The sequence below is a fragment of the Bos taurus genome, chromosome 3, assembly GCF_002263795.3.
Source record: "Bos taurus isolate L1 Dominette 01449 registration number 42190680 breed Hereford chromosome 3, ARS-UCD2.0, whole genome shotgun sequence".
NCBI classification, from domain to species: domain Eukaryota; kingdom Metazoa; phylum Chordata; class Mammalia; order Artiodactyla; family Bovidae; genus Bos; species Bos taurus.
In genome coordinates, this window is record NC_037330.1 from 49,679,573 (window position 1) to 49,698,535 (window position 18,963).

The 18,963-nt window shown below is 43.0% G+C and overlaps 1 protein-coding gene and 1 long non-coding RNA gene across 3 annotated transcripts in view; one reads left to right on the plus strand and one right to left on the minus strand.

Annotated features, from left to right (window-relative positions):
* The first annotated feature begins 11,472 nt into the window (after positions 1-11,472).
* BCAR3 (BCAR3 adaptor protein, NSP family member) overlaps positions 11,473-18,963 on the plus strand; it is a 221,810-nt gene continuing 214,319 nt past the window's right edge. The window contains 1 exon segment of one of the 2 annotated variants that reach the window (NM_001024483.1): positions 11,473-11,631. The gene's annotated coding sequence lies outside the window, so the exon portion shown is untranslated. 2 annotated transcript variants of the gene reach the window in all.
* Positions 11,735-16,693, minus strand: LOC132344998 (uncharacterized). The gene is made up of 3 exons (XR_009494096.1): positions 16,066-16,693; positions 15,192-15,327; positions 11,735-11,936 (listed from the first exon to the last, which is right to left on the minus strand). It is a non-coding gene; the product is annotated as an uncharacterized lncRNA (long non-coding RNA).

Below are 18,963 nucleotides of genomic sequence, written 5' to 3' on the forward strand. Positions count from 1 at the left end.
CCGCCTGATACCTTCTATATTTGTTTAATAGTTAACTATCATCTCCACTTCCCTGGTGGCTCAATGCAGGCTCGTTGCAATGCAGTCTTCGCCTGCCAATGCAGGAGATGCAAGACCAATCCCTAGGGGTCAGAAAGTTCTCCTGGAGGAGGAAATAGCAACCCACTCCAGTATCCTTGACTGGAAAATTCCATGGACAGAGGAGCCTGGTGGACTACAGTCCGCAGAGGGTCACAGAGACTCAGACATGACTCAGTGACCGAGCACACTGCACTAGACTGTCAGCCCCCTCCACAGAGGGTCACAGAGACTCAGACATGACTCAGTGACCGAGCACACTGCACTAGACTGTCAGCCCCCTGGAGTCAAGAGCTTTCTCTTCTTCTTGGTCCTCTTTCCCAGGGCTCAGAGCAGAGCTCGGTGAATGTTTATGAAAAAAATGGATGGATGGATGGGGATAGAGAGCACAGGCAGAGTGGCCTTCCAGCTGTTTACAGGCCCTGAGGGGTTTCATCTCTCAATTAGAAGTTGTTGCCCTGTTGATGGTTCTGTTAACCCTTGAGTAGCCTCTCTGCACCCTGCCGCCTAAGCAAAAGTGAGTTGCCTAAAATTCACAGCTACGCTGTCTCTTTCAAAGTTTTATACAATTAAATCTGACTTCTAGAAACTCGGCTGCTGGTTTTGGCCACTCCTTCCCCCCATCTTGCCATTCCTCCTAAACTGCCTTTTCTGATTTCGGCCAAGAGATACATCAGAGTCAGAAAATCAAAGCTCTACCATGACCCATTACCAGGACTTGAGGTTTTTAATAACTAAGACAGTCAGACAACCTCCTCTCCCCTAAGAGCCCAGGTTGAGCACAGGTTGTGGGCAGACTGATAATTGAACATGTGATTTAAAAAAAAAAATTTATTTATTTTTGGCTGTGTTAGGTCTTCATTGCTGAACAGGCATTTCTCTTGTGGCAAGCGGGGGCTACTCCCTGGTACAAGCCTCTCATTGTTGTGGCTTCTCTTATTTTGGAGCACAGGCTCTAGGGTGCCATGGGCTCAGTAGTTGCAGCACATGGGCTCAATAGTTGTGGCTCCTGGGCTGTAGAGCATAGGCTCAATAGTTGTGGCACATGGGCTTACTTGCTCTGAGGCATGTGGGATCTTCTTGGATCAGGGATCAAACCCATGTCTTCTGCATTGGCAGGCAGATTCTTCACCACTGAGCCTCCAGGGAAGCCCCTTAAATTTTATCTTTTTGGCCACACCACACTGCATGTGGGATCTTAATTCCCCAACCAGGTATCAAACCCACGCCCCCTGCAGTGGAAGGTCAGAGTGTTAACCAATGGACTACCAGGGAAGTTTGAACTTCTGATTCTATGATAGCAGGCAAAGGGAAACAGGGGAGGAACTACCTTCAGAAAGGCTCTGAGGAGGATGATCATCCCATCCTTGAGGAATGATATCTGAATAGGAAGCTGAAGGACGAGCAGGAGTTAACTGAGCAAGGAAGGGTTGGGTAAAAGTGTATCGCAGTGCAAGTCTCAGAGACTAGAAAAGTGGGACCTATGGAAGAACTGGAAATGCCAGGTGCCTAGAAACAGAGCAGGAGGTGGGAGTCGTGGGTAAAGCCAGAGCTGCAACAAGAGACAAGCAGAGTGGACTCCAGCTCCCACACTCCTAGCTGTGTGACTCTGGGCAAGTTAATGATCCCATGAAAGGATCGGTTTCCTTATGGAAGAGACCAGTAGTCTCTAGGCGAGCTTCGAGGATGAGGCAGTAGAGGTCAAACACTTAGCAAAGCGCCTGCCACACTATTCACTGTATGTTGTGCTCTTGTGCTATACAGGCCTATGCTAGTGGGGAAGTGCCCAGAGCACGGGGCGTTCAACAGACAGGTGAAGGTACTGCAGGCTCATAGAGGCAGCAGTTCTGTCTCCAACCACCCAACTCTTCACCACCAAGAAGAGTTGCTAGAGGTTCCTCTTGCTAGAGGTTTGGTCCCTTCCCAGGCCCCCATTACACTATTAACATAGCGTAACCCTCCAGAAATGTAAGTGCCTTTACCTGCATATGGCATCTGGTCCCATCACTTCATGGCAAATACATGGGAAAACAGTGGAAACAGTGACAGACTTTATTTTTCTGGGCTCCAAAATCACCGCAGATGGTGACTGCAGCCATGAAATTAAAAGACGCTTACTCCTTGGAAGAAAAGCTATCAACAACCTAGACAGCATATTAAAAAGCAGAGATATTACTTTGCCAACAAAGTTCCATCTAGTCAAAGCTATGGTTTTTCTAGTAGTCATGTGTGGATGTGAGAGTTGGACCATAAAGAAAGCTGAGTGCTGAAGAATTGATGCTTTTGAGCTATGGTGTTGGAGAAGACTCTTGAGAGTCCCTTGGACTGCAAGGAGATCCATTCTAAAGGAAATCAGTCCTGAATATTCATTGGAAGGACTGATGCTAAAGCTGAAACTCCAATACTTTGGCCACCTGATGTGAAAAACTGACTCATTGGAAAAGACCCTGATGCTGGGAAAGATTGAATGCGGGAGAAGGGAATGACAAAGGATGAGATGGTTGGATGGCATCACTGACTCAATGGACGTGAATTTGAGTAAACTCCGGGAGTTAGTGATGGACAGGGAGGCCTAGCGTGCTGCAGTCCATGGAATCGCAAAGAGTCAGACACAACTGAGCGACTGAACTGAACTGATAGGCTTCCCTGGTGGCTCAGACAGTAAAGAACCTGCCTTCAATGCAGGAGACCTGCGTTGAATCCCTGGAGAAGGGAATGGCAACCCACTCCAGTATTCTTGCCTGGAGAATCCCATGGACAGAGGAGCCTGGTGGGTTACAGTCCATGGAGTTGCAAAGAGTCGGACATGACTGAATGACTAACACTTTCACTTTTCACCCACATACATAACTACATTCAGATCTGTTTTTCTATAATTTATCTCCTTTCAAGCTTATACCCATGTGATCATATTATAGTGGTTCTTTTTCACCTTGCTTTTCAAAATCAATTTATCTTAAAGAATGTGCCACAACAGTACATTCAGACAGTTATTATTCTTTTAAACATCTGCATAGTTTTCCATTTTATGGATGAGCCATAATTTAACCAGTCTTCTACCTACTGACCTTTAGGTTATTCCAGAATTTCTTTTTCTATTACAAATAATGTTGTGATAAACCCTTGAACATATACATGCTGCATGTTTGTGGAGCAGTAAACTTACATAGGTGAAATTGCTGTACTAAAGGGTGTTTGCGTTTAAAACTTAGATAGCTGTATGGCTCCATCCACTTTTTAGGTGCTCAAAGGGGGCTGGATTGCAGTGCTAGATACAGGATTCTGTCTGAGTTGCATCCAACCAACCAAATTGGAAGCCTAAATGTAATACCCTATGTTTTTCAGCAAGATTACAGTGGTCTAGATGGAAAATTATTCCCACAGGTGGGTGTGTATGCATACACATATATACATACACATATTTGTGTGTATCAGATCAGTTGCTCAGTCATGTCCGACTCTTTGTGACCCCATGAATTGCAGCACGCCAGGCCTCCCTGTCCATCACCAACTCCCAGAGTTCACTGAGACTCACGTCCATCGAGTCAGTGATGCCATCCAGCCATCTCATCCTCTGTCGTCCTGATCTCCTTCAGAATGGACTGGTTGGATCTCCTTGCAGTCCAAGGGACTCTCAAGAGTCTTCTCCAACACCACAGTTCAAAAGCATCAATTCTTCGGTGCTCAGCCTTCTTCACAGTCCAACTCTCACACCCATACATGACCACAGGAAAAACCATAGCCTTGACTAGACGAACCTTTGTTGGCAAAGTAATGTCTCTGCTTTTGAATATGCTATCTAGGTTGGTCATAACTTTCCTTCCAAGGAGTAAGCGTCTTCTAATTTCATGGCTGCAGTCACCATCTGCAGTGATTTTGGAGCCCAGAAAAATAAAGTCTGACACTGTTTCCACTGTTTCCCCATCTATTTTCTGTGAAGTGATGGGACCAGATGCCATGATCTTTGTTTTCTGAATGTTGAGCTTTAAGCCAACTTTTTCACTCTCCACTTTCACTTTCATCAAGAGGCTTTTGAGTTCCTCTTCACTTTCTGCCATAAGGGTGGTGTCATCTGCATATCTGACGTTATTGATATTTCTCCGGGCAATCTTGATTCCAGCTTGTGTTTCTTCCAGTCCAGCGTTTCTCATGATGTACTCTGCATATAAGTTAAATAAACAGGGTGACAATATACAGCCTTGACGAACTCCTTTTCCTATTTGGAACCAGTCTGTTGTTTCATATCCAGTTCTAACTGTTGCTTCCTGACCTGCATACAGATTTCTCTAGAGGCAGATCAGGTGGTCTGGTATTCCCATCTCTTTCAGAATTTTCCACAGTTTATTGTGATCCACACAGTCAAAGGCTTTGGCATAGTCAATAAAGCAGAAATAGATGTTTTTCTGGAATTCTCTTGCTTTTTCGATGATCCAGCAGATGTTGGCAATTTGATCTCTGGTTCCTCTGCCTTTTCTAAAACCAGCTTGAACATCAGGAAGTTCACAGTTCACATATTGCTGAAGCCTGGCTTGGAGAATTTTGAGCATTACTTCACTAGCGTGTGAGATGAGTGTAATTGTGCAGTAGTTTGAGCATTCTTTGGCATTGCCTTTCTTTGGGATTGGGATGAAAACTGACCTTTTCCAGTCCTGTGGCCACTGCTGAGTTTTCCAAATTTGCTGGCATATTGAGTGCAGCACTTTCACAGCATCATCTTTCAGGATTTGAAATAGCTCAACTGGAATTCCATTACCTCCACTAGCTTTGTTCATAGTGATGCTTTCTAAGGCCCACTTGACTTCACATTCCAGGATGTCTGGGTCTAGGTCAGTGATCACACCATCGTGATTATGTGAGTCGTGAAGATCTTTTTTGTACAGTTCTTCTGTGTATTCTTGCCATCTCTTCTTAATATCTTCTGCTTCTGTTAGGTCCATACCATTTCTGTCCTTTTTCGAGCCCATCTTTGCATGAAATGTTCCTTTGGTATCTCTGATTTTCTTGAAGAGATCTCTAGTCTTTCCCATTCTGTTGTTTTCCTCTATTGTATACAAATGCTAAGTCCAAGAAGTTTCGCAGACCACACTTCATTTATAGATACATTTGAGGAACATGGATGTAAGAATTGGATGAAGTATGTAGTCTCTGCATTGCTCTAAGAGTTAGAGGATGAATGTTCTTGAAACATGAGTACTGAAACAATGAAATGGAACTGGATGTATGGTAGGGTTGCCAAGGAGAGCCTGATGACACTGGGTGGGTTGCTATGACTACAGAGGAGGACACATTCTCTTATGTAAATTTCTAACCCTTCAATCAGGACAGAAGGATCTCTTATCTCCCATAACTAGACCTTATCAAGTTGTCAACAGATTACTATACCTGAAGAAAATCAGCCAGCCAGTATATGGAAGGTCCAAGAAATAAATCTCTGAGATCTTATTGATTTATCTCCATATAGCATATAATTTTTGTGAGTTCTTTGGGGTGTTGCCACAACTTTTCAAATTGGTAAAATAATTTTATTTCTTGGCCATGCAGCTTATGGGATCTTAGTTTCCTGACAAGGGACTGTACCCATGCTCCCTGGAGTGGAAGCACAGTCCTAAGCACTGGACTGCCAAGGAATTCCCAAAATAATTTTATAAAAAGCACTATTCTGTCTATATTCTGGTATAAAATGCTGTAAGATATAGAGTTAAGTGAAAAAAGCAAGATGAATTAAAGCATGTGTGGTATGCTACAATTTGTCTAAAAAACATATGCAGTACTTATTTTTTTAATGCAATAAGGGAAAAGAAAAGATATAAGATTGGAAATGAAGAAATAAAGCTTATAATGAATAGAGCATATAATGTGATTGTGTATAAGGACATTTGGTCCTTTGCCTAAAGGAATCTCCAAGTAAACCACTAGAACTAACAAGTAAATTTAGCCAAATCAGAAGACAAAGCGTCAACATACCAAAACATCAAAAGGCCAATAGGCAAATGAAAAGATAGTGAACATCATTAGTCATCAAGAAAGTAAAAATTACAATAAGAAAATACCACCTATCCATCCTAATGGCTAAAATTTTTAAAACTGAGTTGAACACCAAGTGCTAGCTAAGATGAGGCACAATACGAACACTTATGCACTTCTGGTGGAGATATGAATGACAGAACCATTTGGGAAATTAGTTGTTTCTAATAAATTTATGTGACTTCCTTGTAGCTAGTAGTGCGCTTGGAAACATTCAACAGTTGGCTTTGGGGATGGAGGAGAAGGAAGTCCTGATTTATAGCATTTGCCTATTTCCATGGTGTAAATATTTCCCCCTTGGGATAAATATTTCCTCCTTGGCTGATTTCAAGCTACCAAGGGGAAGTCATTGAAAGTAGAATTGGGAAGAAATGCACATTACTGGCCCCAAGCTGTACAAGCTGGCTCCAGACCACCACTTCCTATGACCCAGCAGCTCCACTTCTAAGTACACATCCAAGAGAAATGAATAGTAATATCCACAAAAAGATGACTTCTATGGGAAAGTTCTTAGCGGCTTTATTCCTATCAGACACAATCTAAACACAATCCAGAAAAGATGAAAGGATAAATAAATCATGGTGCATTCATGCAATGAAATACTGTTCAGCAAGAACAGATAATGAACTGATACAACAGCATGAATAATTCTCAGACATGTCATGTTAACTGACCCAGGCATGAGAGTGCACTCTGTATGGTTGGTTCCATTTACATAAAAGTCAAGAATGAACAAAACTAATCACTGGTGTAGGAATCAGATGGTAGCTATTTCCAGGATTTCTCAGTTGACTTTTGGAGTGGGGACAAGGTAACCTTCTGGGGTGATGGAAATATCTTTTATCTTGATCAGCCTATATAAGTGTGTATATTTGATAAAAATTCACCAAGATCTTCACTTATATGTAAAGTCACCTCACTAAAGTCCTTATTGACTCATTTTGCCTCATTAAAAAAAAACATAGAAGTCACAAATTTTTAAACAGTTATCTATAGAAGGATGGAGGAAACTAGGAAATGACATGGTTAAAAGCTAGATTTGGAATATACCTTGTCTTGTAGGTTTGATTTTGGATTCATGGGAATAATTTACATAAAATATAGACTAAATTAATCAAAATTGAAAAAGGCAATTCCTTAAAATCAAAATAAAATGTTTTAAACTCTATATTGAGTTGGTGGCCAACCAAGAGGAATTATTTCAAGAGAGTTTTAAAAATTTAATTCTTTTTTTGTTTTTTTTGGCTGCTGTGAGTCTTCATTGCTGCATGCAGGTTTTCTCTAGTTGCAGTACAAGGACTTCTCATTGTGGTGGCTTCTCTTGTCATGGAGCATAGGTTCTAGAATGTGAGGGCTTCAGTTGTTGTGCAGTTGGGGTGCACGGGCTTATTCGCTCCAAGGGATGTAGGATCTGGAGCAGGGATTGAACCCATGTCCCCTGCGTTGGCAGGTGGATTGTTTACCACGAGACCACTAGGGAAGCCCCTCAAGAGATTTTTAACAGAGTAAAATATTAGTAATGATATTGGTATTATTATTCTGAAATTATTATAAAGTAATATTATATATAATATTATATAAAGTAAGTAATTATGTTAATGTTAGAAGAAACCAAGAATTTTACCAGAAGAGACAAAGAGACGCAAACACAGAATTTAATAATGTAGTAAACACTGTATAGTCTTAAATTTGAGTGGAAAATATTAGTATGAACTATTGATACATTTTCTTATTTTAAGAGTCTGTTTCCTAGTTCTGTCCACTGAAAAGGCCTAGAAAAAAGGACCAGTCACATGGAATGTGCACCCTTAGTGCCAGTTTAGTCCCTTGATACTATTTCCCGTGAAAGGGAACCAGGGCTTCTTGAGGAGATGGATGGTTCTGGTCTGAGGCAGGCAATGTACATGATCAGCCTGGACCATCACAACATACCTGAAATTCCTGGAGTCATGTCAAAAGGACTCAGGCCCAACCTGTCAAGGCTCTAACTAACCACACATAGGACAATTTAAACATGGAAACTGAAAAGAATTAAAACACGTGAATCATGTTCAAAATTCATAATATTCATAATGATGCTAAAAAAATGCCAACCCCAAACACCCATTGGATGATACCAGGAAACCAACTTACCGTTCTGAACATAGGCAAGTAAACCTGCTACTTACTTTTGCCATCTGAACTGAATTTCAAATAGTAGTGAAGGAGATGTTTCTTTTTATAGAAGTTTTCCAGCTAATAATGAAGGAATATCACCATTTGACAAGTCCTGAAAGAAATAATGGTTCTAGGCAAGGATGATAGTATTTGTTTCCTGGGGCTACAATAACAAAGTACCACAGACTGGGTAGCTTAAAGAAAAAATTTAATGCCCCTCAGTCCTGCAGTTGAAAGTCTGAAATCAAGGTGTTAGCAGGAACATGCTCCCTCTCAGACTCGACGAGAGGATCCTTCCTTCCTGTTCTGTCTTCTGGAGTTTGTTGGCAAACTTTGTCATTCCTTGGCTTGTAGATATAACACTCTGATTTCTGCCTTTGTGGTTGCATGACCATCTCCTCCTTGAGTCTGTGTTCAAATGTTCCTCCTCTAATAAGTGCTGGGTTAATGTGGGTCTCATTTTAACCTGAATTACCTCCATGGGCATGAAGTTCAGGATTTCAACATATCTTTTGTGAGGGATACTATTCAATCATAGTCATCAATGGCAGTTAGGATCACAGAGTGAAACAGGACATTATCTATTATTCCAAAGAATTAGACCCAAATCAGACCAAGTCTAGATCTAAGAACCAATTTATAGAAAACAGAAGGGATGGAAGAGCATGCTAAAAAACTCCACAGGTGTATAATCTGTGAAGTCCAGAATGTGGGAAATTCTGCAGGACAAATGACTTGGTTTCCTCAACAAATAAATTACAAGGAAAAAAACCAGAAGCAGAACCTTTAAATAATTATGAACATAGTAGACATAGCAACCAAATCCCATATATAGCTCTTGTCTGGAAATCTGAATACTTACTAGATAGTTAATGATATAGAAGGGTTACTGGCAAGTTTAAAAAACATATCTTTAAATGAGACTCTACTATATAGCACAAGAAAATACATTCGATATCCTGTGATAAACCATAATGGAAAAGAATATGGAAAATATATATTTGTATAACTGAATCATTTTGCTGTATAACAGAAATTAATACAACGTTGCGAATCAACTATACATCAATAAAATTAAATTTAAAATTTTAATAAAAACATATCTTAATGGCATGGTGGTAAAGTTTAAAAAAAGAGAGAGTTCTTAATATAAGAATACATAACTTCAGGGACTTCCCTGCTGGCCCAGTGGTTAAGGCTCTGCGCTTTCACTGCAGGGGGCACAGGTTCAATCTCTGGTCAGGGAACTAAGCTTTCACTGGCCTCGTAGTGCAGCCACAAACAAAAAACAAACAAAATGAAAAAACATGCTCTCAAATAAAGCAACATGATGTTTGGAAGATGTCAGGAGAGTAGGGGATGGGTTAGGTATAAAACAAGATTAGCCACGTTAAATAATGAAGCTTGATATTGGGTATATGGGAGTTCACGATACTGTTTTTTCTATATGCTAAAATTTTCCAGCATATACAATTATAAAAATAAAATGCAATACATTAATTCAGTGTTTCTCAACTTGAGGCAGTATCAGAATCTATTTTCTGAAGATTCTTCCCTTCCCCAGAAGTTATGCCTCATTCTTGCAGAGAAATTGGTGTTGAAAATATTTACACTTCAGTAAGGAGTATTTTTGTAAAGAAGTTAGACTGTCATAGGATGAAGTTATACATTTTTTATACATTTTTGCAGCGTGTGGATGTTCAGGCTTTCAACTATTTTTACTCATCTTTTAGTTCAACGAATATCCAAAAAACCTCTGCCTCACATCTTCCTAAAACTTGAAATTATTACATATATTGGGAATCTGATTTCAAATTCAGATGAATTTATATCTCATTAATATTTTTCATTTTTTATTTATACTCAGGCTCTGGCTTAAATGCTACCTCCCCTGCTCCGTCAATGTCCCTGATTCCCCCCAGCCGGAAGTAATCTCTCTCTCCTCATAAAGTGATCTTATGTACTGTTTTGTTACTCTTTCATCTCTTTCTACTTGCTAACATTATTTTGGAGAAGGCAATGGCAACCCACTCCAGTACTCTTGCCTGGAAAATCCCATGGATGGAGGAGCCTGGTAGGCTGCAGTCCATGGGGTCGCTAAGAGTCAGACACGACTGAATGACTTGACTTTCACTTTTCACTTCCATGCATTGGAGAAGGAAATGGCAACCCACTCCAGTGTTCTTGCCTGGAGAATCCCAGGGACGGGGGAGCCTGGTGGGCTGCCGTCCATGGGGTCTCACAGAGTCGGACACGACTGAAGCAACTTAGCAGCAGCTTTGCAGCAGCATTATTTTACTGTTATTCATATACCTATTGGCTTACCAGGTGGTTCGGTGGTAAAGAATCTGCCTGCCAAACAGAAGACTCGGGTTCGATTCCTGGGTCGGGAAGATCCCCTGGAGAAGGAAATGGCAACCCACTCCAGTATTCTTGCCTGGAAAATTCCACAGACAGAGGAGACTGGTGGGCTATATGGGGTCGCAAAGAGTTGGCTGAGCAACTAAGCCAACACCTCCCTTCCCCAAATTCACTGAGATTTGCTGTTCAGTATACTTTTCTAGGATACTGAGTTTCTCCTTTCAAACTCATCCATTGCAGCTTGATTAATGATGGAGAAGTTTTGTTTTTTTGGAAGCTCCTATGTAGCTGACAAAATACTTTTCGGCAAGGAAGGAATTTTTAAAAGTTGTACTAAGTGCATACACAAGGTAAAAAAGAAAATCTAAAACGAGCCAAAAAGTCAGATCACTCCTCCTGCCCCAGTTCCACTTCCAGGGTCTCCACTATTCCAAGTTTCTTGCAAATCGCTGTACACATTTTTTCTAAGCATATACGAAAATAAATGCTATTGGACCTTACTGCAAGTACTATCTGCTGGGTTTGTTGTTGTTGTTTTTTTTTTTCACCTTACAGTATACATTAGAGACCTTAGCAGCAAATACAGGATCTCTCTCTTTTTTTTTTTTTTGCACTACATGGAAATCTCATCATTTATTTCAGTCCCCAGTTGGCAGCATTTTTTCCCAGTTATTTCCTCTTACAGATAATGTTGCAATGCACCATCTTGTACACACAGAGAAAAGGAATTTTGTTGAAAATCTGCATTTTTGAAGGAAACCCCTCCTTCATTCTTTTAGCTGGGGGCAGGAAGCACCCTGTGGTATGAAGCAATCACTCAGCAAACCTTCCAGACCTGACGGTATCACCTTGTGATTCCCCAGCGGCTGGGTGGTCAGGAGTGCGCCTGGTTCCCTAGGAGGGAAGACGCCAGCACCGCCAGCTCTGTGGTTGAAAGCGGATGCCCCCTGAGTCCCCTCATGTTTGAAGCCCCAGCCCGGGAGGGGTGAAGCCTTGGCATCGTGTCATTAGGTAAGTGTGCTGGCTTCCGAGGTGTATTAGACTCACCTGGACGCAGCAGTGGTTCTGTTGGTGGTGTGTTTAAAGTTAATTCACTAAATGCTAATGTAGACAATGTCTCTGAGACCAAGAGCAGTCAGTGCCAAGTGTCCTCTCTGAAAACAGCATTTTGTGTGGGTGAGCAGAGTAAGCTTTTATTTTAGTTCATTCTTTTAAAAAAAGAACAACTGTGGCTTGTGTTTAATCCTCTGGAAGTCCTCTGTGTCAGCGAGCCTTTTCTTTTCATGTGGGCATCTCTTGCCAGAAATCAGAGTTTCCTGGCAGAAAAGAGAGGCAATTTGAGTAACCCGGACACAGACAAATACACTTCACTTCAACAAAGCTTTTCAGGTGTCACTGAAGATGTGTGAGAAACCAAATAGAATTCTATAGAAAATGCTCTTTTAAAAAAGTATTCTCCAGTTGATGGCTTTAATGAAGCTCTTGCTTCACATCTCAAACTGGATAAGTTCAGGCCAAGGCTTCACTGAAGAGGGTTTTGTTGACCACAAGGAAAGGGTTGGGGATATGGTCAACATCTCAGACCATACTGTGGGGCTTCCTTTCCAGCTTGGACAATAAGATCAGGGATCAGAGCAAAATGCATATGACTTGATTTGTTTCTCCTCTTTAAAAAAAAAAAAATACTTATGGTGTCTGTTATGTGAAAAGTAGATAAAAGGTTTGTTTACAATCTCTCCCTGAAGAGTGGAATTGAACAATTCCAATTTTGGAATTCTTCCTCATTGCTCTTAACTACCTTGGTGAAATTTGGCTGATCTACAGTTATTCAAAGATAAGCATATGTTTGTTGGGAAGGGAGCAGTAAAGTGCTTGCTCATCTGACAAGTCTGAAGTTTCTATAATGGCATTTGGCTTCACAACAGGGGATACTAGGAAAGCATTGCTCTAGCGGAACTTGAGATGTGGATTCAAGTGAGCGATGAGACTGTGGGGAAAGGGTTGAGTCTGGGGAAAGGGTGGAGGTCCTATGAGTTCTCAGAGGAGATGCAGAATGAGCAGGTCAGACGTAGAGGTCAGTTCTGTTTTAAAAAGTGGTAAAGCATTAACATCCAGGCAAAGTAAACAAAGAGGAAGAGAGCTAATGAAGGTGTGGTGCTGGATAGTGGGGATGGACCAGCCTAGGATGTGCTGGTCTCAGGATAACCTGGGCACAGGGCTTTGCACATAGTCTGTGCAGGTTCCAGGACTGAGGGTCAGAGACTTTAATACACAGGGCCCAGGGAAACCAGTCTCCAGGTCTCATGGGCTCCAGTAAGAAATCTGTCAGAGACCAAGGGGTTAGGTCCTAATTGAGAAGGACCCTGATTCTCTAGGCATTCATTCAGGGAAGCTTTCTGTATGCTGGCTTCCTCCCCTTCTCCCCTACAGAGGGTGTCCCATTTCCCATCACCTGTCCAGTCTCCATGAACAGCTTTTACAATCTGAACTAGTTCAGTTCCATAGAGAAGCGTTTGTTAAGCATTCATTAGCTTGTAAGATTTTTTTCACTCTGTGAAATTCTTTCAAGCTTTTTGACATTGTCATGTGCCTGGATGATTGGGTTTGAGCAACTGTGACCTTCAGCTGTCTGAAGACCTATAATGCCATCCCTGTTGAATGTAGATTCTAACTCAGGGATTATTTTAGTCAATAAGAGGAAATACTGGAAAAGGGTATAGAGTCTCCCCTTCCTGCCTTTGGGGCCTGTAAGTTAAGACCTGTTCTTTCATGCAAGTGACTGCTAGTCAATCTGGAGTCTAGTTTCTCTAAACAGATCAATTTCCTAGAGGTGGAATAACAGGGTGCCTGGTTTAGGAGTCAGGAAACTGGGGTCCAGCATTGGTTCCACCACTAATTACCCCACGTGCTCTTTGGCAAGCCCTTCAGTATTTCCCCTTAAATAAAGATGAAGGGGTTGAATTAAGATGCACAAAGATTTCAATAATCCTAAAGGAGGGGCTGAACTGATAAGATTAAATTTTTAAAAGTTGGCTGCAAAGATAGATGCTGGGGAAAAGCTATCATTGCTGTTCCTTTTGAAAAGGTTTAGTACCCCTGAACATGAAACAGGAGTGAGTTGTGGTTACCAGTATAGTTCACATTTGCAGGCAGCCTCCATAGAAACTCAGCTTCCAGAATAAGGTCAGAGGTCAGAGTTCTGCTGTGCTCTGTTCTGACCTGGCAATGACACCACTTGCCTCCAGTTTCACATCTACCTCCAATACACTCTCCAACTTAGAAATCAGAGTGATTGTTCTTAAAAACTAAATTCGATTGTGTTACCCTCCTGCTTACAAACCTTCAGGAGCTCCCTATTGCCCTCAGAATAGTCTCATACCATGGCCTTCATGATTTGATCCCTGTTGATCTCAAGCCTATCTCTTATCCCCCACTGACCCACAACCCTCAACCCTGAGTCTTGTAGTTCCAAACCACAAGCAGTTCCCAGAACTGGCCTCCTCTCCCTCTCTCTCCCCCATCTAGAGTGCAGTTTCCAACACACACACACACCTCTCCACCCGTCAGCTTCCCCAGCCTCTGGACTTTCAGAGGGTTTGCCCCTGTCATAGCACTTCCCACACTATATTGCAATTCCTTAAGAGTACTCCACCTCCTATCCCAAGACAGTGAGCTCCTCAAGACAGACTATGCTTTTTCCGTGCATTCTTAGCATCTGCTGTCTTCATGGAAGGCACTCAGGAAATATTCGGAGAATCAACGGAAGGCTGGGGGAACAATTGACAAACCAAGTGTACTCAGAGAAGAGTAATAAGGATGGTGAGGGTGGTAGAAATGAGGTTGAATGTCAGTTGAAGAAGCTGAAATGGTTTAGCATGGAAAAGAGAGCATCAGAGCTCACCTTCATGCCAGGACTGCCTTGGGCAGTGGGATTTGATTTACTCAAGCCTCCCCAGAGGGCAGGGTTAGATTCTGGTAGGAGCGAGGCAGACATGGTACAATGTAAGCAGCAGCAGTGGAGACTGCTATGACGTGCTACGTTTGGGTACATTTGGTGGAAGAAGGATACCCTGAAGACAAGAGATGGCTTCTTGGTGACTTAAAGAGCCTCCTGGCTCTGAAGGGCCCCAGCACTGTCTCAGGAGTGTAGTTAGAAGGATACTTGTGTTGGGTGAAGCATTCACCCCAATAATATTGAACATAGGCTCTAAGATCTGCAAGCACTGAAAGTTCTAAAAGTCAGTGGTTCTCTCATCTAGGCCAGAAGACCACACACTTTACAAAACTGAACAGACATTCTAATTCCTGACTTCTCTTCCTTAACAGATTTGGCGTATTTTAACTTATTCCAAATCTACCCGTGATGCCAGGTCCACTTAGTTGTTCCACTGGGGAAGGAAATAGCTGCACAGAGAAGTTATATAACCTGCCCCAGTTTTTGCAGGATACTAAGAGACAGAATCTTAATAGGAAACAGAACTCCCAAGTCCAAAGCATTACAGCAGATGGCTTTTCCAGGTCCCTGATGACTTACCAGGCCAAGTTGGCCTACGAAGTTTCATGTTTCTTACCATTTTGCCTTCATCCTGCATCTTAAGTTCAAGAACACAATCATGGCAGAGTGGCAATGGAGATGGGCTCAAGAACCAGACTGCCTTCGTGACCTCAGAAAAATAACTTCCTCTTTCTGTGACTCAGTTTCCTCATCTATAAAATGGATGTAAAAATAGAATTAACCTTATAGAGTTGTAAGGATAAAATGAGGATACAGAACATGGATATATTAAGTACTTAATAAGCATTACCTAATGTTATTAGTACTGGATGAGGACAGGACTTGGCAATAAAGACAACTGATTTCTCATTTCGGTGCTAAAGGTACAGTGGTCTTAAGCCATTCTCCGCACATGCTCAGAAGGTCCTCAGAAGGTCCTCAGAGCTTCTGCTGAGAGCCTGAGTGGGGTATAAAGGACCAGAGATGACAACCTTTGGCAAAGAAGAACCAGATTGGGGTGGGGTGGGCTGAGCACCTAGCTGGAGCTCATCTGCTGCTGTCTGTGGTCCTGAAACAATTTGTTAATTATCTAGAAAAATGAGGGTATGGTGGGGTTTACACCCACAGCCTCCCTTCCCAACAGTCACCTGCTTATGGACAGTCCACCCACAAAATGGAGTTTGGATAAATTATCGATAACCTTTGAATCATTAGTTTCTTTTTCTCTGAAGACAGGTAATTCATGTCTTCTGATGTGTTCACAGGGATGTTGTCAGTTTACATACCATCCATGTATAAAATACCTCCCCACCTGTTGCCTGTCTGAGGGACACAGTCAGAAAGGGGCAATATAGTGGGAACAAAAATATCTTACACTCTGAACTCCCTCCCTACTGAGTTTCAGTGGGCTTGGAACTCCAACCCCACTGAAGGCACAGCCCAGCTCTCACCTGACAGAGTCCCAGGGACCTCATACAGTTTGTAGTGACAATTCAAGTCTTCCTGAGGCTGGGGTCAGAGCCACACTTTGCTTTGCAGGTGGCCTGCGTCGACCATCACTGCCTCTGCCGGTGCTGATGCTGCCTCCTTTGTGATGCCCACCTGGGATGGGGCAGGCTCTCCCCCACCAAGGTCACAGCTCTTGAGATGCTGCAAAGGGCTCTCTTGCTGTTTCAGCTTATAATCTTCTTTTGCCAAAGACTTGGGTTGGATTCCGAGTGGAATCTGGGCCAAGGGACAGTTAAGACACCTCCCAGCATCTTGCTCAAAAGTCTTTCTTCTTTCTTTCTCATTAGCCTGGACAGCACAATCCATTACTGTTCCAGGATAAATCCCAGGCCCCACAAGAGGCCTCCCCAGGAAAAAAATGGGGGGCATGCTGCCCCTGTTCTCTTTTTGGATGTCAGAGTTTAATCTGGCATCTTGTAGCTCAGCTATGTTCTTGATGTCCTCATCAAATAACTCCCAGTGAACCTTGAGGTGGACAGAGCTCCTGAAGGGACCCTGCTGACTGGCCTCCCTCTGGGACCCTCAGTCCATAGATATGAAAGTGCTTCAGAATTTCTGCACCAGGGGAATTCTCCAAACCTGATTAAGTGTCATTACAAGGAAAAAAAATAGAAATAATTTCTCTTTGTATAGATTCAGAAAGCAGAAAAAAACTCTTAATGTTGATTTTACCCATTCTGGCTGCTAGTAGGGTTAAACTCAAAAAATAGTGGTTAAACTTAGAGAGAAAAACACCTCCCAGAGATTGAGATACTGCAATGTCTCCTTATATGATGGAGGGTCCCCCAACCAATGGCCACATAAATTCCTTTGTGGTGCTACTTAAGACCCTTACCTATTTTTCTGTCCTTGAGGGGAATCAGAAGGAAGATGGTAGCCTGCCTTGGCTGTCTCCCATCACACAGTATAATTCTCTGTGCCTGAGTTCTTATCCACCCATCACACACATGCTCACATATCCCTACACACGTGCTCAGTTGTATCCAACTCTTTGCAACCTCTTGGACTGTAGCCCACCAGGCTCTTCTATCTATGGGATTCTCCAGGCAAGAATACTGGGGTGGGTTGCTATTTCCTACTCCGCCAAACACACACATTCAGCTCTAAACTGTAGTCACCTGTGTCTGACTTGGCTCTGGGATGTGAAGGGGGAGCTCTGGGTATGCAATACCATAAACATATTTTCCCCAAGAGATGCTTATGCAGCAATTCAGACATTCTCATTGCTCTGCCTTTTAATTAGTTCAGGGAGTTGCAACCTCACAGTGTGGGTGTGCTTGCCAGCTGGGCTTTTTGGGAAGTTATCCGGTCTGCGCTCCTTCTGTCTCCTCCCTCGGTGTCAGGAAATTATAGAGCTAGCTCTCTTTGCTTGTCTTGGAAGTGTGTGTGCTGATCTTACCCCACAGAGCCCTGGACACTCCAGGGCCTGTCTGAGCCAAGCGCTCAAAGGCCCCTGGGGACCAGTGTGGTGACACGCAGAGCTCAGGTCTTGCAGCCTGCTGTCCTTGAGCAGGGGGCGAGGCAATAGCTTTGGGCTAAAAGGGATGGTTTTCACCCATAATTACTTGGTCCCTTTGGGCCACATACTGCAAAATTGGTGCCCCTGGGGGCCCAGAGGAGGGATTTTATGACTCAAGGGAAAGCTGCTTGTCTCCCAGGCAGGGCCCTGTTCTGGAGACTGCCAGATACCTTATTCCCATGAAAGGAGAGGCCCCAGAAGAGCCCTTCCAGCCTTCCTCTGAGCTGCCTCCCCACAGGGGTTCTGGGATGGCTGCGGCTGAAATTAAAACTCTCACTGCTGCTGGCTTTTCAGGGTAAACCTTTCTCCTCTGCAGTCACCCCTTGCTTTGTTTATGCATCCTCCCTCTGGGTGTCCAGATCACACTCTCGGCTCTATTTTAACTTCTCCACTTACCAGGCTTTGGCACACCCTCTTCTTTCCCTGGGCAATGAGGTTTTTCCTGGCTTCTCCCCTAGATGTGTCTTCCGGCTCAGTCTGCATGGCCAGTGCCTCTCTGACTTGCTGGTTTGTTCCTATGGGCTGTGGAGGTTTCTACACCACACTTTTCAGCTGAAACCCACCAGGGTGTGATTGTCTTTCTTGATTTAGCTCACGCTTTGGCACAGATTGCCCTCTCTGTTTCCTCCTATCTGCACATCTCTTTTTGTGGCTGTTCCCATCCTTCCAGCCTCACTCACCTTTTGGGCAGGGGCTCCCACCTGGACAAAGGGTTGGATCCCTTCCCAACCCAGGGATTGGACAAAGGGTTGGATCCCTTTCCAACCCAGGGATCGAACCCAGGGGCTTCTTAAGATATCCTCCTATCTGCTGCAAATAGGGTCACTAATCACTGCCTTGGCATTGACTCTGATGCTGCAGCCTTGCAGGCAGCCACCTACTCATCACCTAGTCCCACCTGTCATTTGATGGCCACTGAGTGTGACCTCAGCCAATCCCAGCCCCTCAATGTCCCTGTCCCTAGACTAAGGCAGAGCACAAATGAAGGGGCTTGGCACTTAAATATGTTCTTTTATAACCTCTAATTTCAGAAGAGCTGCCTAGCTAAATGTTATATTTATTTTTTCAAAATAGAGTAAATCTAACTTTGTATGATTTTTTTCCATTTTATTTTATAAAGGAGTAATATATTTATATGGTTCAAACCTCTAAAAGTCTAAACTCTTTTTAAATACTTTTTGGCCGTGCCGGGTCTTCATTGCTGCACACGGGCTTTCTCTAGTTGCAGCACGTGGAGACTACTCTCGAGTTGCGGTGTTCGGGCTTCTCTTGTTGTGAAGCAGCGGCTCTAGGGCACACAGGGGTCAGCAGCTGTGATTCT